The sequence below is a fragment of the Dendroctonus ponderosae genome, unplaced genomic scaffold, assembly GCF_020466585.1.
Source record: "Dendroctonus ponderosae isolate FM_Combo_2020 unplaced genomic scaffold, Dpon_F_20191213v2 Dpon_F_20191213_8, whole genome shotgun sequence".
NCBI classification, from domain to species: domain Eukaryota; kingdom Metazoa; phylum Arthropoda; class Insecta; order Coleoptera; family Curculionidae; genus Dendroctonus; species Dendroctonus ponderosae.
Window position 1 is genome coordinate 4,050,084 of NW_026019016.1, and position 24,211 is coordinate 4,074,294.

General features: G+C 34.6%; 1 protein-coding gene across 3 annotated transcripts in view; it reads left to right on the top strand.

Moving 5' to 3' along the window:
* Positions 1-24,211, top strand: part of LOC109538079 (epithelial discoidin domain-containing receptor 1) — a 185,767-nt gene that overhangs the window by 12,728 nt on the left and 148,828 nt on the right. Inside the window, exons 1-2 of one of the 3 annotated variants that reach the window (XM_019905124.2) lie at positions 1,102-1,660; positions 20,653-20,733. The gene's annotated coding sequence lies outside the window, so the exon portion shown is untranslated. Of the gene's footprint in view, positions 1-1,101; positions 1,661-20,652; positions 20,734-24,211 lie in introns of those variants that run through there. The other 2 variants (XM_019905123.2, XM_048669156.1) reach the window with 2 other exon arrangements.

Consider the following 24,211-nt stretch of genomic DNA (forward strand, 5'->3'; position numbering starts at 1 on the left):
GTCTCTAATTATCAATTAAAATACGTTTCGGTGTTTTCCACCATCATCAGTTTTTATGTGTAGCGTTGTTGCTACTTTAAGCCTTGGCATATATTTTTTTTGCTATTCAAAAATATATGCCAAGGCTTAAAGTAGCAACAACGCTACACATAAAAACTGATGATGGTGGAAAACACCGAAACGTATTTTAATTGATAATTAGAGACAATAAATGACTGAAGCCCAGGAATTGATTTTGATTTGGAGTCTGTATAATTCCATGGTTACCGGAGTTTTAAATAATTACGAATCAACAAGTATTTGCGCAATGTTAATTAGGCAGATTACCTTGAAAAACATTGCTGCCGTATTTCTGATATAGTTTTTTGCAATTTTCTCAGTTTTTAATAACAATTAATTTATTTTACTATTTTTTCTGTACTCCTATAACAGCGCCAGACAACACCTCCAGAGGAATGACGCCAATTTTGAATCACCCTGTATATAGAAAATCACTGATTTAAACCTTATGGTTTTCATTTACTTTTTTTACATTCTGGGGTAGCAATAAAAATCGTTATGTTAACTATGAATTTTGTTTGCTCTAATTCAAGGCTACTTTTATTTGTGGCTATTTATGATGTTTTAAACGTAATATCAAGTAAGCGGCTAAAACAAATCTAAGCATTACTTAGTTTTCTGAAGTCAGAGAAAAATTTTATCGACCTGTCTAAAAATAAATAGGATATTCCATGCAAAACAAAGTGGCTTAATGTTAAAATTTGACATTTACGTCTGTCATTTTTAAATTTTAATTTCAGATTTTGATTTAATTCGGTTGCTTTTTGCGCAAATCAGCAAAGGTAGCACACGTTCCGTTTTATTCATGGATATTCACATGCATCCGCATAGGTTTCCATTGTTCTATCCGATTGTCTCATGCATATCACGGCTTGGTTGATCTTAAAGCCTATGGAAATACCACAGAACATTCTTGGATTACACAGAGCAACATCTCAGCCAGCTGTTTCAACCTTGTTTTGATCCTGTTTTGTTCCGACTTCCACAGATCTTCCGTTCACGTCCTGAATGGCATCCTTGAAAATTTCCTGAATTGGTCGCCCATTATGAAATTAGCAAACCATCCGGTAACAGTCTATGGCAAGAGCCCAAGGAGAGCTCACTTGTTACACCTACCGGCCGCCCGCGTCCGCCGCCCCGCACGGCTCCAAACCGCCCACCCAAACATATTTATTATGATTGCGTAAAATTGGCCGCGCGCAACCCCATTACACCCCGTGCACCAGAAAAGGAGGAAGCACACAGGTGGGAGCGAGATCCGGAGAGAATTTGCGACCGAGGGCTGCTGGATCTCGGAGGTTCTCTCAGTTGCGGCCTTCTTGATCTCGTATTGTGACGTAACCGGACGGCCGTACCGAGCGAGACAGTTTGGCGGAGCGCGGCATACGCCGACGTTTTTCTTGAGTGACAGAAACTGCCGATTTTTGAGACAGTTGCGGAATTTTTTTCTGGGGAAAAACTTGTGTGAAACTTTACAACACAGTGTTGCCATTTGATCATTTATTCAATGTTAGTAAATATGCCCATTTTTGTGCTGAGTGGCAGAAATAAGTGGGTGCAATGCTTTTAAACACAGTTTGAGGAGCGACGATTTTCGAAGGTACCTGGTTGCAAAAATTATTAAGGGTATTTTTTTACCTGAAAACAGATAAAACACCACCCGTTTCCTATATATGCTCAGTTCCGATACTGCGGAACTGTAGCTAGAGTGCTGAGATATATTGACCTCAGCTTAGTACACACATTGCACTCAAGGGGAGCATTGCTCGAATTGCTTTAGTGCTATTCATTCTCTTCCACCGCCTCCTACATGCAGTTTGCCACTCAAGTGGGTTTGATCATGCTCTGAAAAGGCTCAGAATATTTTTTTACAGGCAGGAAACATTTACTTTAATAGAAACATTGAAGTGTCACCTAAAGAAGCTTATAATGAAATTTCCTTCTATAAAATGTTAATTGTGTACTTTGCGTCATGAATAGCAAAATTGTCTTTAAAATTTTTGATTCCTATGAGACTCAGATCTGTTTTTTTGAAAAATATGTTTTGTTTCTGTCAATTTCTAACTGCCAATCATTAATGCTTAGAGAAAAACTCTTATGCTGAAGAGTCAAAACACGCAATTCCTGATGGACTATTCCAAGTGTTGATCACTTCAGAGCTTATTTTGGCTGAATTTTGCTTGAACATTTACCTATCATTTTCACTAAGTATTAGGTTTCTTTACAAATTTTATTCTTCAGTAAGTACACAACTGGTGTTCAGTTGTAAATTTCTGAAAACTAAATGGTTTTTTCTTGTATATGTACAAACCTCTTAGAGTAAAGTTAAATAATACAAGTTAAACCAGCGAAAATATCGTTAACATGTTGTTCCATAGTTTGTTTTCATAAAGCTTTCACACGATTCGCGGTCTTAACTCATAATAATTTGTCTTCGTATTTCGTATACGAATATCGTATTTTATATTTATTAAAATGTTTTTGAAATATGTTTAGTGAACAAGTATGCTTAAAGTTGTTCTATATAAGTGTTTGTATTAATATCAAAACTCTACTACAAAACAATACTAATTTTTTTAACTACTCATTCACGCTTTGCAACAAGGGAATTTTTTATCATCTTTTCATTTTGTATTCTGCAAGTAAGTGAAGATATTGAAGAATTGGAGCTACTTCGGTCCGGCTTCATACTCTGCGATTTGCGAAGTAATTTAAGAATTACCTAGTTTTCGTTTTATAGTGTCTTTCTCCAATATACATTGGGTGAACCAAAGAAAGCTGTTCTATTTCTGAGAATTTTCTTATGTAACATAAACCTGTTTTGCAAAATTTTACGTATAAATAGTTGTTCTATAAAAGTGAGAAAACCAACTTTTATGAATTCGGTAGTCTATCGTAATGTATCTTAGGATATTTGTTTGCTTTGGAACTTGGAACAGATTATAAGTAGATCGATTTTCGCGGATTCATTACCTTCAACAAGTAGGTGAAGATAATTAACTTGCTTACTATCTTTCAGGGTAAGATAATATTGATCCGTGTTCTTGAAATTTATTCATTTGGCATGTAACAAACGATCCAACCTTGTTTACTTACGCTTCAGAATTCTTTAAGTTATTAAAATGATGGACCTTTTGCCTGAGGCAGATCTAGGGATTAACGTTAGATTATTTATTAAATTCGTGCGCCATTCCGATTTGTTTAGCTACCGTTGTTCTACTGATGAATTAGTATTAGAACTGTGTAAAACATAAAAAGCCACATTTCTTATGAAATATTTTTGTCGTTTAAACTTGAAGCTTTTTGAGAAGTTGTAGGTCTAAAATCGCACAATGCCCTTTAAATAGTTTCTAGTATTCTAGATTTCGTAAAACTCTTATACTTATATCTAATAGCGATTATTTATAACATCTACCAGTTGAAGTCAGCTCAACAAAAAGGTGCCGGATTGAGATGGAAAAGAACAAGAAAATATGTTTATCTAATTAAATAAAGTGTTTAAAAAATAATTCACTTGTGGACGCATGTATAAATAACAAAATATTAAACAAAAAACATTTTAATGTTTTTATGTGAAGTATGTTCCGAAAAGTTTCCCTGAATGAAAAAAGATCGAAATAACTTTCTATAAATTTTTTCTCAATCTATCAATAAAATCATAAATTACAGCGGATTTCTTTAAGAGCCTGAAAAAATATAAGAAATAATTCAAAATTCGATTCATGATTGTTTTAATTGGCCAGGTTTGTACTGTTGTCTTTAGACTAAAAAACTAGCATGAAAATATGTATATTTTCACTTAAAATTATTAGTGTGTTCTTAGATATTCTATATATTAATCCGAAGTGTTTACTTTTTCCAATTTATTTCGGCTTTCTTACAATAATATGAGGATTTTCTTGATATTTACGTGCCTAGCACTGGCTCGTAGAAGTAAATCTTTAGATAAAACTTTTTTTCAACGAATTTATTTAGTTTTTGTGTAATTTTATTACATACAGACTGCCACAAAAAACTGGCTCAGAATATAAGTTTCGTTTTATATCGAATCAGACCTATGAGTCTGCATGCATTCAAATCTGGTAATCGCGAAGCCCGTTTTCAATATCTTCTATTTTGGAGAATATTTTTGCCTTCTCTAAAGGAGCTGCAAAAAAAATAATTCATTATGTTGCGATTGACAATAGAAATTATAAAAGCAAATTTTTGACCAAGTTGGAATTGAATTGTCCATCCAGACCATGTCCAGTTCTTCTATGAAACCATTTGATATCCACTGCAACACTTTGCTGCTCGGTGGACATTGATTGGCAGTAGAGAAACTAATTGGTTCGTCGATTTTTAATTATTGAACGCCTAGAAATGTGATTAAAATTCAAAAATGATTTGCCAGACCGATCTTGATGGACTTAAGCCACTTCAATTTTGACCCAAAACTGACAATCATCATTAGTTACCATAATGAAAATAAAAAATGTACCGGGAAAAAGTGTCCATTATTAACCAGGTTCCCGGTATCTATAATTCACACAAATTCTATCCGACCTGGAATTAAACCTGAATTAATGATAACCTTTACTGGAACGGTCTACTCTGGATGTCACCCCTGGCGATCTTTAATTAGTTCGACGATGCAACGGTGCAACGAGCCCGTCAACTTTATCTTTTATTCAAAGCTAGTTCAAAAGTGGGGTATTACGGTTAGTTTAGATGATAATTGCGGGTAATTTTACTGCAAATGGATTTTTTTGATGGTGTTCCTCGAGTCCATTTAAAACTAAAATTAAGCCGTAAATTAGAGCGTTTATTAGTTTTAGTCAAAGTGTTCCAATGAAACTGCAGGTACATGTGGTCGGATGTTTATCACATAAACACCGATTCCCTTGTGATTTCCATGCAACTTGGTTTGTTTTATTCGAGTAAATACTCATATGATTATGTTTTCCTTTCATTGCATGATTTAATGTTGTTATCCATATTATAGGTACTTACAGGTCTCCAGCATCAGTCTTAGTCTCATTTCTATAATATTATTTACTGCATTTCTGATTGATTTTGCTGGTGTTCTTGTAATATCTTTCATAGTAATTTGCTGTATTATTTGAACATGTTTGCTTCTGAGGTCCTTCACTTACAAGTACCATGATTTTGAAGCTGCTTTTCCTTAAATCCCCTCGCTCGCCAGGTCAGGACAATTTTCTTATTTTCATTGCCTTTGCACTTGTGATATTTCAAGATGCGTGCAATCCGCATTGATGTAGACATTTAGACTTGTTTGTTACTTGTCATCATTGTTTTTATTATATTCCAAGCTTCTGAGCTTTGTGTGCCTGCTATCTGCTAGTCCATGTAGCCACATCTTTTACATTTTTAATCCAAGCTTGGTTCTTCTTCTTTATTAAGTAGGTATTTCTGCCTTTATCTTTCTGTTTGCGTGCTTATATTCTTCTCTTGTTTCCACATCCTTCTTCTGTACGAAGCTTTCCTAGTTTCTTAATTTGCTTGTCTATATCCTCGTTGCACCAGAATTGTTTATTTTTCGAATTCTGCATGAATTTGGGTTTTGGGCTCCGTTATAAAGGATTGTGTTGGCATTTTTCTTCAGTTGTTCTATCGATTTGTGTTAATTTCTCCACTAATCTTTTGCAGAATAGGTATTTTGTACCAACGTGCTGTATGCTGTCGAGATTATATTTCATACTTCCTGTTTATGTGGTTTTCGTTTAATATAATATTCCCCAGAACATCAGTTCAGTCGTATAAAAGTTGTGTTAAACATAAAATGAATTGTTTTATGCCATTCGATGGTTTCAATTGAATTATTTATGCAACAATCGACTTCTTTAATTTAAAATTCCAAAATAAAGAATTGTAATATAGAGATGACTATGTAATTTAATGGCAAAGTTAAATTCAAGTTGAATAAAAATGTCTCTCTCACAGCAAATCCTCTATATCGTTCATTTTGCGAATATGGCCCGCAAAAAATGCTCTGAACATGAGCTTAACAATCCGTAAAACCCCCTATGAAATCCCGCAACTTGACAATTCTAAATCGTATATCGAGTTCACCTCGAATCCGAGAAAAAAACGTTTAAGTGCACTTTGGAGCAATTTTCACTCGATACAAGAAAAGTTCCAACTTTTTACTGCCTTTTAAGCAAATCGCCCTACGATATAGCCGTTTTAGTAAAAGGCGATTTGACTATTTCCATTTTGCACACTAAAAGGCAATTGAATGACTGCGTTTTAATAATTTCGGAAAAAATATAGAAAACAAAAGAAAACTTTTTTTTAATTATTGCTAGTTGAAATGTTTTATTATCTAACGACTAACTAACTAAAACGTAACGGCAAAATCCACTGAATTCTTCAATTTTCTGTGCAACATACTGTGTGTTGTATTAATGAGATTTTCTCTCTAAACAGAACTCGAAAACTTCATTCTTGATTGGATTTTTTTAAAAAGAAATGATTATCATATCCGCTTCTATCCATCTGCAATATCGGATGAAAACGAGATTATCTCTTTGTGGTCCTCATTCCGATTCAAAACGGAAACGGGAATAGATTCGCGAGGAGACAGAGAAAAAATGCCTGAAAAGCTAATATCATTACGTTTAAAAAATTGAATAAAAACCGAGAAATATGACGAGAGCCCTCTGGAGAATGGGAGGCCAAATTCGGCATAGTCGAGGGCACCTTTCAAGAAAAGAACACGAGTTTACTCTAAAAGGGCACGGAAATGCGATAGCAGAGCCTCTCTTAGAGAGAAAAAACGGTCGAATTATATTGAAAGCGATTGGGGTTTAGAAAAGTGAAGTGAGATAAGATGAAATATGTTAATTTCCGAATTTTAAATGGCTCTTGTTGGCTGATCCAATAACAGGACTCAAAGTCACTCACTCTAGATTTTCTTATTTTCTTATTTGCTCTTTTATTTATCGCGCCCGGGTTAAAACTTATGATATAAACGTCATCCTAACGGAAAATATTAAAATTTTCACCCGGAGGAAACCCGAGCACTCTCAGGGGAAGATATAAAGTTGCATTTTCTATATCGGAAGCTCGTCGTGAATGCTTTTTAAAATATGATGATAAAATTAATTCCCTTAAAGGGTCGACAGTATCCTTTTTCGATATCATTTTAAGGGCGTTGGAAGTTAGAAATTGAAAAGCGACTCGAAATTATCTCTTACAAGGGTAGAGTTCTTTGAATAGAATGACACACTTTTTTAAATGGATCTGGTTTCATTGCTGTGTGTTTGGAAGTGTCAGCATTAATATGCAGATCAAAAAGGGTGGATGTTTCACTTAATTCAATTTGCTATTATCCTTTGTGTTATTTGAGAGATGTGTCGAAAAAAGCATTATGCGAAAATGCAAAATGGATCATGTTTTATTGTTCAATTAAGGTGTCAGTTATTTTTTCCTCTTACTTGTATGAAATTGTTGGTTTAAACGCAAACATTCACAACAATACGAAGAACAAAGGTGAAAAATAAGGAATAGCAAAATGAAAAATGGGCTTGCACAGTTGTAGAACTTTTAATTGTTGGAACATTAAAGTTAAAATATTAATCTTCACAAGCCGACGGAAAATTTCCGGTTTTTATTCCTATTTATTCTTGACACACATAAATGGCAAATGCGATATTCTAGAAAGAAACGACTAGTAAATCCGGCTCTAAAGTTGATTTTTGCCATGTTAAATTCACACCGCTTCGTCTTCGTATAGCAAACAAACTGGGTCAAAAGTTATTTGTTCATTATCCGCGTACTTTTGTTTGTAATTCCAATTAGTCAACCCTCTGACATTTATACAAATCCGCTGGCTGCAAGTTCGATTAAACGAAATTTGATTTCCGCCTAAGAGACGTCGTAATTTAAACTTTTGCTTTTCAGTTCGGGCAAATTTGCGTGTGGATGTGATTTTAGAGCTAATTTCTGCTTGCTACCACTCCGCTGAATGTCAAATAAATGTTCCCAAAAACGGGCAATACTTTACGAGCCGAATTTGCCGCACGAACGGAACTTATTTCATTGGCAGGTCTACGGGATCGGTGCAACAACTTTTCGAAAAGTAAATCCGTTTAAGCTTGTATTTTTATTTCTGCTCTTGAACAGGTTAAAACGATGCTTCTAAGCCATAATCACCTCATAAATTCTGAAATGACAAAGGAATAAAACAAAGAACGGCAACAGTTGTAAACAGCATTAAATGTTTTTGTTCTAGGGGCATTAATCATAAAAGAAGTTGGCGCGAGCTCTACGGGGCCCTGTTTATACCTTTTTTAAGGCCCCTTTATGGGACAACTTTTGATGGCGCCAAGGAATACTGGGCAGGAACATTAAGGATGTTTTACTGTGATATATTATATACAGTAATTCACTAATATTTTGTGCAGTTTGCAAAAATACTCTTTTGAGGATACGTTTACAAAATCTGGGGTGGCCGCCCGATGAGCGTCTAGTGTGAATTTTTTGTTTATTTTTTGCCTTAAGGTGCATTTATGGTCTTTTTTGTAGCTTAATCATCTTAATTTTGTGCGAATTTATACAGTGTATGGGCGTCAAGATTGGTCTAGTCCCTAATGTATTTTAGCCGTGTCTAAGTCTTTCTCATTTTTCCTTCTATAGTTGGAAAACTTTCTTTGCTTCACTAGCGTCATGAGTTTTCTATCTTTGCTCTCCGTCCAAGGTATATTTAGCAATCTTCTAAAATCCCACCTCTTTTGTTGATCGTGTTTTTTTAGCGTCGAAGTTTCGGCTCCATATCGAAATATTGAGTCTGTGTGTCTTCTAATATAGCAGTATTTTGGCTCTACGACTTTGGCTGGCTAATCAGCAATTTCATCGTATTGAGAAATGAGAGATGAGGTTTTCAGTTATCCCACGGCCGAAATATTGAAATTTCGATACGCGTTCGATGGGTTTGCCGTCTACAAATAAATTTGCGAGCGTTCTCGATCATTTTTATCCATACATCACGCTACGGTATCGCTAAGTTCAAAAATTTACTTTTTTAAGTGTTTAAGTGAAATGTATTATTCTTCGAGGGTCTTCTTCGATCCACAGGTATTAAGGCAATTTGAAATTTCGAATCTTCCGATCTAAAAAATTGGATCACCAACAAATGTCTTAAATCCCTAAGTCAGGAGTGTCTTCTTCTTCCTGTACTTCTCTATCTGATGATGTTTTCCTTAATTGTGAAGTAATTATTATTAGTCATTCGTTTTGTATTTGAAGACGTTGTCAATTTTTTTATACTTTCTCCACAAAAAGTGTCGTGTTTCTTGGGGTTTCTTATGTTTGTTTTTGTTGGACCGTTTTCCGGGGTTGTGTTAATCGTGTTTGACTTGCAGTTGTTCAATATCTTTCCTTTTTCCTTCTATTAAAAATATTCCTCTCATGCCAATTTAATTTAAATTCTTATGTGTTTTTGTTATTATTTACATTGAATCTGTTCTATTTTCACGTTTCTTGTTTTATTCATTCAAGTTATGCCTTCGTTCTGTTTTCGTCTTTTTGGGACGACTTTAAAGTACGGTTTTCTAAAGTCTATGACAGTAAATTTGAACTCTGTTTTCCACTTTTTATTTGCTTCGTTTTGTGCACTTAATGAATTTACAGGAATCTAATACCTTAACTCGCATGTTGCTGCCTTATGAGCCTAAAGCTGCAAACCTACAGCAATAAACTGCATTTTATTACGAACAGAGCCGATTATTGACCAATAATTTGGGTGAATTAGCAAGTATAATGAAATCATTCTTGAACATGAAATGCATATTTAGATCTAAACAGACCGGTGATCGGGTTTTGACAAAGATTCTTTGAAAATGAGCTTTATTGCTCGATCACTTGGCCTTAAAAGCTGCCATTTTGAATTGGGACAAGGCTCATATTTTTCTGCAATGGATTTATGATTTTGTTCCGAACCGATTCCGCTGAAATTTATCGCTCGGCTATGAAAATGCTCGTCGTATTTTTGCTCTTTTTTCCGCCAAGTTATGAATGTTCGATTCGTGCAGCACCGGTCACTTTAAATTCATAAACGGACTGAAGTAAAAAAAAAACAATTTCCCAATATACTTTTGCTCAGGAAAGGATTTTTTGAAGTTATGGTTTGACCCAGTTATTTCAGCTAGTTACACGATAAAATGCACGTTTCCATTCACTGTACGTAAACGTAAGATTTGCGATAATTTGCAAGTGAATATCGGAGAGTTTGCTGCAATAAACCAACTTGGCTCATTATTTCGAAAAGTTAACATGACTAAATAGGAACATAGGCATTTGATCGACAAGCTAAGCTCCCATCATTAATCATTCCGATGCATTAACTTTCATAGTTTGATATTGGGTGTTACTCGTAAAATGTTTTATAGTTTGTTGAACATTAGGAAAGTTTAGTAAGGAATATGCACTTAAATTAGTGATTGCTACATATATATGCATGGCCTCTTATTTTTTTTCATGTAACTGAAGTTAGTGAAGATCCGCTTCTGTAAATATAAATTTCTCTGATGGAGTTGAACATAATTGTTTATACTTTCCTGACCAAATTCCAAATAAAAATTAATTCCTGGGTCATTTATTGTCTCTATTTATCAATTAAATTACGTTTCGGTGTATTTTCCCACCATCATCAGTTTTTATGTGTAGCGTTGTTGCTGCTTTAAGCCTTGGCATACATTTGGACTAGTGGAAAAATACACCGAAACGTATTTTAATTGATAATTAGAGACAATAAATGACTGAAACCCAGGAATTAATTTTGATTTGGAGTTGAACATAATGGAGGAGAAATAAAGGCATCATATCCAATCTGTGTTCAACAAATTACAATCAACAAGAGCTGGGTTTTGAGACGTTTTATTTCAAATTAACTTGTTGATAAACTGCTTTTGATATTTATTTACTTGATATCTCTTTTGAATTGTTTTCAGTTTTTAATTTTGGCTACATTACTGTACATACGTACTGTTGCATACTGTTGTAAATAAAATAATAATAATCTTTATTTTCAGTAGGCGGTTGTATTTTTGTATGCAAACTGTATTATTTTACGAAGCCAGAAATAATATTTAATGTATTAAGTGACAATGAAAAAATCCGAGCGCTTTATTCATTCGAAATGCCTGCAGGTTGTTATTAGTTTTTTCAACGAACCACGTTTTTCCTGCTTACCGGTATTATCGCGTGTTTTCTTTTCATATGCGGCCTTTTGCGAGCTTTTAAAAATAATTTTCTTTTATGCACGCCACCATTATTAAGATACGTAATTACAATTTCCATTCAAGATTGCGCGGGAAAGCACTAACAAGGAAATAAGGCGAGGAAAATATGGTTTCTAAGTGGGTTAGTGCGTCGCAGATAGGGCTTTCGTAGTCGTCAAATCGCTGTTATTCTCTTGGTCGCTTTTTCTGTTGAAGTAGCTACGAACTGTTCGAAATCCACATCTTTTGGCATTGTTTCTAGCTATAATAGATTTGATTTCATAATTTTATTTCGATCACAAAAACGAATTATTCTGTTTTTAGACGAATTATAAACAAATGTTTTCAGCAGTAAATCAAGTTTAATATGCTTTTGATAGCTGATTGTTTGCAATGTTTAATTGCGCACCGAGTAGCATTATTGACATAAACAAAATTTGAATATCCAAGAGTTTCAGATAATAATGCAAATTATTTCAGCATAAATAAAATATAAATTTAACATTTTTATCTGCCATATATTTCTCCCCTAACTGTTAGGCTGATGAAGCATGTAGAATTGAATTATGAAAGCAGTTGGTTGCTGGAGCTTTTTTCAGTTAAAAGCAATTTTTTTAATTAATTCCAAATTAACTTAACATTTTATACCATTGAATTATAATTTTATAAAAGCGTAGAATTATTATCTACTATATAGTCACTAGGCGGATTCATGTATTCAAAACATTGTTGTTGGGTAGTTTTCCTCCAAAATTGTGTAGTTATTCGTCACGCCTTTTACTACGGATTTATAAAGAGTGGTTTTATTTTACAATAAAAAACGAACTCTTTATCAGAACGGATTCTACTAGTAAGTCGTTTGAATGTTGATCTGTGTAGATGACTACAGGTGAACTGAGGCTAACTACACGTATTTTTAATAATATACACGTAATATCCATTGAGTTTCTCTTAAATTGGGCCAAAATCTGTCTCGATTTTCATGGTTCTATGATAAAGAGAGTGCAGAAAAATAAGAACAAGTTTCAAATTTTATACGGGAAATATGAATGGCTGCATTGATTGAAAATAGTAAAATTTGACTCCAAAGATATGTTTACTCTCAGTGTAATAATTGGTAAAAATCGTGATTATATTTTTTATTTTTAGCAATCCCAATCGGTAGGTGCATGTATTTTATGTCTTGAACGCCAGTTAATAAAATAATTTGGTTAGTCTTTTTGCGATAATATTCCACACTGCATTTTTTTAAATACAAAATATGTTTTGGATTTTATTTACACCCTGCATAGCAGAACAATTTAAATATATCTAAAGCCTCAAACGATCATCTACTCAACAAAATTTTAAGGACTATCAGTAATTAATTACATATAAATGAAATATATTTTTTTATATGAAAGCACTAACAGGCTTTTTTCTGTGCACCAAATTACGTTCTCTAATTATTTAAGTCCGCTATACCGGCATTAAATGTTTAATGTTTTTCATCTAATATGCTCTTTCCCGTCCGGTTACTCAACCGTCTGCAGCAGAAATGATCCCGTGAATAAAACAGAATACTCGAATAAACTCCATTAAAAGTTAATAAATAATTTCGGAATAAAGGTAAAGGAACAAAAGGTACGGCACAGAAGATTCCCGTTCCCGTTCCACCTATATGAATTTTAGAGCAACTTTGGATTTCCTTAGAGAAATATTAGAATTGATTAGCTAGTCTCCTCGTCCCCACGTTTCCATTGTAAATTTTCCGAACGTACATTTTCTATTGGCATCTTATTTAAACTGCTCTATTATTTAAAATAGCACATAGTAAAAGATGTCGTTTTGAGCGTATTTATTTTCGTTATACCTTTCATATTGTTGCCAATAGTTTTACTATTACCATATCTAATCGGGTAAATTTCCGGAAGCTGAGTGGCTTGATTTCATGCAGCAGCAAAAGCAATTATGGACTTGGACATTTGCAAATGATGACTATATAAAGAGTAATTTAAAACCGTCATGCAGACTTTAATAACAAGAGCATCAATATTGCCAAATTGTACATTTGTGAAACTGCCTGGATATGATCGATCCGAATATTACAATTTATTCGCCTGGCTGTGAGACATATTCTAGACTATGTGTAAAGCGTATCAGACTTGGAAAGTATTACAGTAAATAAGAAACAAGTAATATTTTATTTCCTGGTTGTTATTGGATTTAATTACTTGTTTGTAATGATGAATTGATGAGTTAAAGGAACAGAACTACGTGAAAGAAACCCAGGGGCATTTGAGAGATTTAATTTCTATAATCATTCATTTAGAGGTAACAGTAAAAACGTCTATTAGCGAATACGGAATTGAAGATTGTGTGGGTTTGATCGATCAGTTACGTTAATTATCAGCGAATGATTTTCCATGACAGTGAAACGGGCAAAATCTGCATGCAAGGCGTATGTATGCGCATGAGACCCTGTTTAGTTTCCAGAAAATTGAAATTGTTGGCAGGTTTTAAGCTTTTAATTTGAACAGTGTAATGCAGAAAAGAATATAAAAAGGTGGAAAGTAACGCCACTGAAGAACAAAAATCAGTAAAATAGGGTTGGCCAAAATGTAATAAATCTCTTAGTGAACGAGCTTATAGACACGAACAAGATAATTTCACTTCTTGCAACAATAATTATAACATTGAAGGTGCTTATTATGAACTGCCAGATATTATCGCCGCAGATATTAATTGCTTATTATCAGTTGCTGATATGTATGTTCTTGATAATTGGAGATACTTCCAAGATAATTATTCTCGTTAATTGTGTAATAATTTATATGGTTAAACAGCAATATGAACTCTAAACTGAGAATCTATCTTTTCTTGTTCGATCTAGTGAAATGCGGTGTCTTTAAGCGATGTGACAAAGCTGGAAAAGCGAGTCGCAATTACGAAATAAATGGCTGGGAATGTATATCACTGTCGTTTATGACATTGCCGCATTGTTCGGCCGTATATCAGCCAAATTTGCAATTTAATGTCATTGACTGGAAATTCTGACCGAAATTTCACAATTTCGAATGCCAAATTAAAGATGGGAATGCTCGGTCTAATCAATGGATTTTTTTTAAAAGAAAATGTCTAAGGCGACAATATGAAAGAAGTTTCAAAACGCAATAAAAAGGAAAAACTCAGCTGTTGCTTCACTGAAATCGTATACCTAACGTCCAATAAAGCCATATAGTGTGCATTACATTTATTAACATTGCCTGTAGGACGAAAGGCGAAATAAGCTTGGAAAGCTCTCGTACTCACACTGAAAATATTTCATAAAATGATCCTTGGAAGGAAATTCGCTTTTCAAATGGATTACAAACCACTTACATCGATTTCAGTCCGAGGCGGGCATTCCAAGTTGCTCAAATTACTCCTCGTTCCGCAAGTACAAGGGCGGTCCAAGTCATCATATCCAAGGCTGGATATAAATAAAAGAGATATACAAATTGATTAAATAATAATTGTGATGCCAATTCTTATATGTGAGTAGTTTTGTGTTACACTATCTACAGATTTTACGGTTTCCATTCGTTTATTATTCCAAAAGAAGCTATTGCTCTTGAATATTGCTATTGAATTGAATCATTGGCAAGCTTTCTATGTTCGGTTATTATCCAAATTAAGCGATCAACGGCAAGGAAAATTACGCAATTATCGCTTCTCTCTTCTTACTTCAGATTTGTTTAATTTCGAATTGGTCGAATATATTTGACAGGGCGACGCCTAAACACCGGAGTAAATCCGGCGTTTTATTTGGCCGCCATTTTCAGTACCTGGAGACTCCAAATAAGGCCTACGAATTATTTAATTAAATGTTTGAGACAAAAGGAAATGAGAAGACTAATAGGAATCGTAAATTTGTCATAAAAGGGGCAATATTGAACCAGGATGGGTCTAATGGAAAAATCCGATTTTTTTCGAGCGCTATTATCGAACACAGAAAAAACAAATGAGCTTATTATGATGGCTTTAGCCATACGCATTCAAAATTCTAGTTATTCTTCCATAGGTGTTTTCTGGTAGTATTTAGGCAGTACAGTAGTGAATAATATGGTAAATTGAAATTTCTTACAAAATTGAGGTATTCGTTAATAAGAAAATCTTAAATTTGAAGGAATTTTTGATGGAACTTAGAAGTGTAGTATTCAATTTTTCTTTAACATTATGTAAATATCTGTTGTGGTATGGCAAAGTGCAAATTTAAAAATATATATAATTTTACTCATAAACTATAATTTATCACTCGAATCTGTTGAGTGTCGAATCTGTGAGAAGAATTATTTGAATCTTTTTCTGCAATGAGTTTTATCAGAGAGGATTCACAACATCAAGTTTTATTCTTTCTTATAATGTTTCAATCTGTTCTTAATGTTAAATAAAATTGTCCTGCTGAAAACAGTTGATTGATGGGTAGAAATGTAGCCTGTGTTCAAACTGTTGCGCTTCGATATGCGGGACATTCTGCCCGAAATTTTTTGATCATTTCCATTCTCGGTGTTAGTGCTTGTTTCTATTAAACACAAAACGGTTTAATCGGTTTCTACTTGTTTTCCAGGTTGATACTTAAAGTCATTTCAAATTTGCCTGAAATTCGCACGATATCTACATTAACTGGCTTTCTAATGGATCAGAAATATTCAAAATTCTGCTTGCTTAGGTTTGAAATTGAGAAACTCCTGAAAATGGTTTGGCTTCGAATTGTTAGTCACTTTTTTGCTTCAAGTTTCCCTTCATTGCGATTGACTTCAAATCGTCTTCTTCAACTCAAAATATCTGTAGCTGATTTTTTCGAATTTCAGACAGTTTATTGCTTTAAATTTGCTGGATTTCGTAAAATTACTTTTCATTCCAATTGACCTCAAATTTTAAGAAAATTTCAAGCTTCTACTTGTTTATATTTGACTTTGCGGGCTTTTTCAAAATGGGATAACTTTAAATTTAAAGTATCCGATTTGCTCCTAGTTTGCTGATTTTTGGAAAATCAAGCTTTATTGCTATTGAACTGAAATTTTTCCAACTTGCACTCTCAAGTATCTTCTAATCGTTGAGATATAAGTATCCAAAGTTCTACTTGCGTAGGTTTGCAATGGAGGAATTTTTGAAAGTTAGTTTGTTTTGAACTTTATCGCTCAGAGTTTGCTGATTTTTGTGCGAAAAACACGTCTCTGCAATTGCTCTGAAATCTGAACAATTTGCACTTGGAGGTGTCTCCTATTGAAGCTTTCACTCGTTTATATGTAATTCATATGTATTTTTCGAAGATTTTGGTAAAATCACGTTTAATTGTCGTTGAACTCAAATTTTCATAGATAGCACTGTCAAAATCTTCTATTGGCTTACAAATTCTGAAGCTTCTTATTTTTGTTTGAGTTTTCGGCATTTTTGAAAATTAGTTTTTTTCGAATTAATGTCTAATTTTTGTTCCAAGTTTCCTGATTTTCAAAAAATCACTCTTCATTCCGATTGACCTGAAATTTTCATCATTTGATCTACCGAGTGTGCTCTATTGGTTTTAAAAATGTCAAGCTTCTGCTGGTTTATTTTTGCATTTGCGGCATTTTTGAAAACGAGTTTTCTTCCAGTGTATGCCTTTTTTGCACGTCTTGTGCAAGTTTTCTGATTGTGAGAAGATCAGTTTTTTGCTATGAGCCTGAAATTTTAATCGTTTGATCTCATAATGATTTTTCATTGGCTTACAAAATCTCATGCGTTTACTTGATTATTTTTCGTATTTCAAGATTTTTCGAAATTGGGCTTACTTCGAATCCATGTCGCTTGGAGGGAAAAGTGACACTCCAAGTTTTCAGATTTTTGGAACATCGCGTTCATTGTGATTTAGCTCAATTTTTCACAGTTTGCACTCTCATAAGCTTACTATTGACTTAAAATATTTGATCCTTCTACTTGCGTACGTTTATACGATCTGCGACATTTTTGAAAATTAGTTTTCCTCCTATTTATTTCTATTTATCTAAGATGTTTATAGTTTCTACAACAGTTCAAGTGTCTTCTATTGACTCTGAAGAAAGAAATCTGAAGCATCTACTTATTTATTTTTGATTTTGCGGGATTTTTGGAAATGCGTTAGCTTTAAATTTAGCTCTCTTTGTTCCTCCAAGTTTGCTGATTTTCGAGTCAAAATCACTTTTTATTGCGATTTACGGTACGCAGATCTTCGGTAATTTGGACCCGCAAGTGTTTGTATCCGAAATCTTCCAGCATTTATTTGCTTAAGTTTTCAATTGACTATTTCTTGAAAAAATCTACGCGAAACCTGAAAATGTGTACGTTACTTGGAGTTAGTGCTTGTCTCGATCAAACAGAAAACGTCTTAATAGTTGCTTAGTGAGTATCGCTTTCACTAGGAAATTTACAGGACTTTTTAAACATAAGTATGGTTCCCATTCCAAGCAAAGGAGCCCCAGTAACGCGACGTTTCAAGACCGCATTTTAAAATTATCCTGTTTCATCGGATATTTCATAGAAAATTCAGATCTGGTTTTCCAATTTGCCTGTACACAACATATTTAACTATTGTGTTGCTATGAATGATCGATATTGTGGTAGCATAAGAATTTCTTCTCCTTGAAGAAGAAGGCCCGGAAGTTTCCAAATTTGCATACTAAGATTTCTAAAATCCAGTAGATAATATGTACAACTTAATATGTTCAAGGTGGGTAAGGTGTTGCGCCAATTCTTCCTTGCCACTTTCCTGGAAAATGTGCCTCATTTTACATACTCTGGTTGCAAATAAGAAACGCGACCCTCACTTTCGAGCCAAGACGGGAAAACGGGAAACATATGAAATGAGCCCTATGTGACAGTTCCGCGCTAATTTCCCGAAGGTTATATTTGTCACGTGACACCCGGTTAGTAATAGCTCCTCGCTAATTTTATGACACCTGCCTCTGTGGAGATAAATGGGGTAATCTGTCGCTCCAGAGGATGCGGCGAAGGAGTTATAGTCTGGAGGCAACATGCGGAATGGGAGCCGCATTACCGGCTTGAACTGCGATTTTCCAGAAAGAGCTACTATTCAATCACATCTCCTAATTTTCATTGTCGCTCAACACTCTACTTGATTCCTTTAGCCAAATATTGCCAAACGATTAGTGAACTTTATTTTTCATTATATTACAAGAAAACCCAATTAGCGGAGGGGTTCATATAAGAGTTAATCCGCCAAATGGCTGCAATAAGCGGAATTGATGTTGAAATATTTAATGCCAACAGCGCAAAATGGCAGTGTTTTCTGTTTTTACGACGAAAGTTTTGTAATTTTTGTCGCCTGCAGTTTTTTTAATTGGCTCTCTTTGTTTTGTCAGTGGACGAGTGTGAACAGTTCCGGTATTGTGTTGAAAGCTCGTTGCTGAAAATGCACCTGATTCGGAAGCTACCTAATTTTACACATTATTTCGATATGGAATTGCAGAATTCGACTACGAGAGGTCAAAAAGTGGCTTTAAACATACCATTAAGTTCCTGCGTACATAATTCCGCATCGCTTTGTTATCAATTTATATCAAAATCTATAACAAAACAGCAGGACTGTAACTGGGACACATATGAAACTTTATACAGTTCCAGCCAGTTTCTGTCAGTTTTCCGCTAATTAAAGCTGTGGCATGTTTCCATGCTCTTCTGCTTTCAACCGAGTACTCAAACAATTCGGGATAACAAACTTTAAAGAATTCAAACCCTCTTCACTTTCGCTTTTCGTTTTGCAAAATGTCACCCTGTTTCCGCCAAACCATTTAATTCCAACCCGACACAGGATACAAACAAATCCTGGTCCCCTCAAAAACCGTTTTTTCTTCGTAGTTGTTGAGAGATCTTGGCATATACTCGTTCCCGCGAAACTTTGGAGCCCTTAATTCTTTATAAAGAAAATAATTCAGTAAAGTAATTACAGTCGAAACTAAGTGAATTTTCCTGTTAAGGACATGAAGAGTCTGTCAAGTGCAGAAGGAAGGAGGGATAGAAGCGAAAGTTTTATTAAATTCTAATTTAAAGAGTCAGTAGCTAGTCGAAATGGAATTGGGAAAGCTTAATTTGATTTCGCTTTTCGGATATTTCAGCTAATTGCCGCTTGGATTACTAATGCTTAACATTTTTCCTGCGTCTACAACCCAATACCTTCCAGCATTGGTTAGTTGGGAGTTTTAGGAGTTTTTTGAGTTTAAGATTAAAACTCATTTGGAATTTGATTGAAATTTATTTACACAATTTGTACACTCACTACTCTTGCTCTCTGGCTCAATATTCTACTTGCTTAAGTTTGCGATTCAGGGATTTTTGAGAAATAAATACTTTTGTTGTGTTGTGTGCTCACAGTCATCTTTTTTTCTCTAAATTTGCTGTCTTTTGCGCAATTTTCACAATTTGCACGTGTGAGTTTGCTCGTTTTTGAAAAATCGCTGTTGCAACTGCGACTTTCGTAATTTACATTCTCGGGTTTTGACTATTAACTCAGACTTTTTATTGACTCAGAAATGATGACTTACAAAAATGGGTTTGCTTCAAATTTATATTCTCTTTTGGTAAGTCTTCCAATTTTTGAAAAATCTACTAAATACTGAAGTGCTCACTTGTTGCCGATTTTAAGGGCAGGATTTTTGAACTTTTAGCTTCAAGTTTGCCGCTTTCTGGACCAATCAAATGCAATGTTTGTGTGGAAACTTAAGAGGTTCCATTCTCAAGTATGTTCTGGATAATACTGAAAACATTCAATCATCTACTTGTCCAGGATGATAAGGAAATGATTCATTCAATCGCCTACCTAACACATTTCTGATTTTTCAAGTTATAAAAATGTTTGTTTGAAAATAAAATGATAATTCATCATTAAAGTAGGTAATAATTAAGAAAGTAATTGTCTTTCTGCACTTCCTACCGTTCGATGAAAAATCCAACTGAGGAACAAATACCTAAGTCACTAATTTTCATAATTAATGAAAGGTGGAAGGAGACCGGGCATAAACCCATCAATTCCCGGCTCATACTTAATTGATTGGTACTTTTAATTGCTTCTTGATTAATAGATCTTACCTTCGCAAGAGAAATCATTAAAAAGACGTATGTTCGTCTCCAGCGGTAGTAATGTTACCAGATTTCCCGTTTTTATTGATCACCTTCCAATGGGAAGGAGAAAGTCCGTTTGCATAGTTTAACGGACCACCTTGGAGCTGGTAATCTATCATAATTAAACGAAAATTGTGCAGAGAAAGAGTGCTTGTCTTTACTGTAATTAGGTGGAGAGAATAATGTATATTAAGTAGTATCATGCAGGATTTGTTTGCACTTAAAAAATACTAGCCACTACTTTTTTCTGTTTTAGGATGTATGGAAACTTGCAGTTTTTCTCACCAAGCACTTCATGTTGAATTGGACGTCGGCACTTGTGGATGTTCCATTTAAGGTAATTTCACGGTTTTAAACCTTTAGTATTTAATTTACAGACGCGCTTTGACCCCTTGCAATATAATGCGCTATTTAAGTAATAATTCTTGTGAGATAAGCCGTGCAGAATGATTAAATTTCTAAATTGACGTTGTCGTCACAATGCCAGTAGTATTTCAATTAAGCCACATGCATAAACACGCCGACTAATTACGTCAATCCTGCTACCTGAGCAAATCTTTAATGGTAAATTAACCCATACAATATAGGAGCGCGAGAACGATTGTTGGAAAATCAAATAAAAGTCGGGTACTTCAAAGCGCTTTGGGTAGCTAAATGAAAGTTACTAAGCTTACACTGCATTTTATAATGCTGAACTATGCATGTCCAGTGCCACTAAGGATGCTGAAAGTTACTTATTTATAATTAAACATTACGCCGACAATAGAGTCCATTAAGGCAGCTTTTAGAGTTAGAGAAAAGACAGATCTACATTTGCTGTACAATAACGATGACAGTCATGTAAGTCTAATTGAGCCCTGATATACGTAGCTTTAAACCTATTGTGAGAAACGAATGCGATATTGTTCAGAGTCATCCTTGGGTAATTTTCATCGAGCTAAATAGAAAGCCTAAACGGCTATGAGGGATTAATGGAAATTGACTTTTCGGTTGGAATAGGTGCTAATAGCCAACATCGTCTTGGAACATCTTCCATGCTCTAAGTAGACGACACCGGCATTTCATCAGCTTCGAATTAATTCCACCATCAAACTAACTTTCCAGTCGAAGAAACCGCACAAAAGCTGGCTAAATCTTGACAGGGAAACATAAGTTCATCTCTGAGTTGGGATAACTAAATCGCATCATCCCTTTATTGGTATGATTAATAGTTTAAGCAACGGCGAGCCTGTCAGCGCAATATTATGCATTCAGACAAAAACGCCTGTGGCTGCCTGCTTTTGAACTAAGCTGGAACGGGATATAACTTTCGCAAGGGGCCTTTGGGTATGTCGGAAAAGGAGAACCTCAATTCGGTAAAAATGGTAAATTCAGTAGAGTGACTTCTCATTTGCAACATGAGTTCTAACGCAGCTTTTACAGTTTCACTATGCGGCTGATAGATGATAGATAGATGCAAACGGATGCAGCAGTCATTTCAACAGATTTACTCACTAACATCTATTCGTGTTAGTGAGTAAATACATAAAACATAAGCGTTTAGTCGTGCGTTTAGTTGTGCAAATATGTCGTTTTTGCACATACGACCATTCGTCCATTATTCAGAGTACTTTAGGCATTTTGCTTTCTAAAATAATCCTGCCTGGTCTCCATGTGGTTACGCATATATCATCTGTAGATAAGTTCTATATTGTTGAGGCGGATTCATTTTTTCACAGACTGTTTGTTGGGTATTTAGCCTCAAATTTTTTTGTCTTTTATTACAGATTGATACATTTTATTGCTTATTACGACTTATGTCGAAATTTAGAGCCTTGTGGAAATCCTTTTCCCAGTCTTCTATGAATTTTGTAACTTCCGCATTTTTTGTATTTTCTTATTTTGTCTTATGAATAAGTTGTTAGAAGGTGGTATAATTTTGCTGGAAGCTGTGGCTCTCTAAAAGCGTCCAGAAAAGCTGTCACTAATTACATCAAGCAACATTGTATTTCATCCTGTAAATATGGAAGAAGCTCATATTTAGGTCGCTGAGAGTATCGCTGAACCATTTCCGAACTACGAATAACCATATTTTGAGAGATAAATGGAGTCCTAGCTATTCTAGCGCGACTTTACGAGCAAAAACATGGGACAGACTAAACTGGCTCCTTTATTATGCAGTGTTTCGCGATACATAATACATAATTTAAAAGATGTGCACATAACCAAGATTAATAAAGTTGCTTGGCGCTAATAAAGCTGTTCAAAATCGTTCTTTATACACATATGGGTGTTCTTTCTTGCGTTTAACATTGATAATTTCGTGATTATATCCTGCAATAAATCTATCGCACGTTGCGCGGTTTTGAAGAACAAACACCGGTTTTATTAAGAATAAGGCAATAAATATAAACAAAAATAAACAAGGGTGTTTTTAGGTTTAGGCTTAGTTAATATTGACTGGCAGCAAATATCGGCAATTGATTTACAGTGTAACTGTTATCGTTCACGACACGGATGGAAAGCCTGTGTTTGATTGAAAATGGGAATTTGCTTTATATTTGTGCTGTTGGAAGGTCTTTGCACTGTGCTAACTGTTTCGACGCACATACAAAGAAGTTAATTATTTGGTATAGAATGTGTATTTGCCTAACTTGCAATCATCAGTAGAATTTTAATTGATTGGTTCCTATATGAAGAGAGAACTGTGATAAGTTTTGGAGCAAATGTTTCCTTTTCTCCAATTTTACTAGCAGCTGCTGATTCATTGATCTACTGGATATTTACGGTTTTTTGTATCTACTAATTTTCATTCGTTTATTATGGGTGATTTACAAATTATTGCTTTTCCGTTTTTTCTTTCCAACAGTTTAGGGAATTACATTTTGATTTTCCAAACTGAAATTTGTCGCCAGAATTCGATACATAATAGTCACTGTAGCATTTGAATGTGTCCAATAGAAAAATTGAATTCCCATATGTAGCAAATGTCAATCGGTAGGCATTTTTGGGGATGAAGATAACGAAATAAAGGAAAATTTAATAAACAGTGGACATTACCATAAACCAATAGAGGGAACGCGCGGAGGTCGACATTAACCGCTTGACATAATTATCGTGCGAAATTGGCTTATCGCTCTGAATGACAGGTAATGGACTATGGGAACATGCTGCCGCTGATGAGATTTAGGAGACGCAGGAGTTTTAATACGGATTCGGCCAAATTCAACCCAAATATTCCAAAATTTCACGCAAAAAGTACATTTTTTCCATGGATCTGCCACTAATTGAAACTGAATATCATCATTTCGGTAGAAGCGGAAATCTATCAATGTGCCCAGTATTGTTCCCACATTTTGCTAGTTTTTGGAGCTATTTTCATCTATTCTTCATGCAAAAATTGGCTGCCTAAATTATATAATTCTAATTAATTCTATTCTATCTAAGTCCTGGATTTCACGCAATCCGGCAATCCGCTGATCCAGCTTTAAATTCAGGTTATGTAGAAAAAATACAGTCTTCTGTTGCCTATGAAATTAGAAAAATTGCATAGACAAGATCGTCGTTTTGTGCAAGGGTGGCGTAAGATTATTGCAAACTTTCATGTTTTCCGTCCCATTTTGCATGTTTCTCGGAAGCAAAATGAGCAAGAACGCTCGTTTTTACATCATTCTAGACAGAAATAAATGGCCTTTTTAGAAAGTGGACCATCGATAAGGAAATGTTGCAGTTTTCACAACAAAATGCTTGAATTCAAGAAGTTTTAGATTTGCGTGGTTTTTTTTTGAGTTGCAAAATCCACTTGAACATGACGCTGCTTTTTTCGAAGTTTTTCA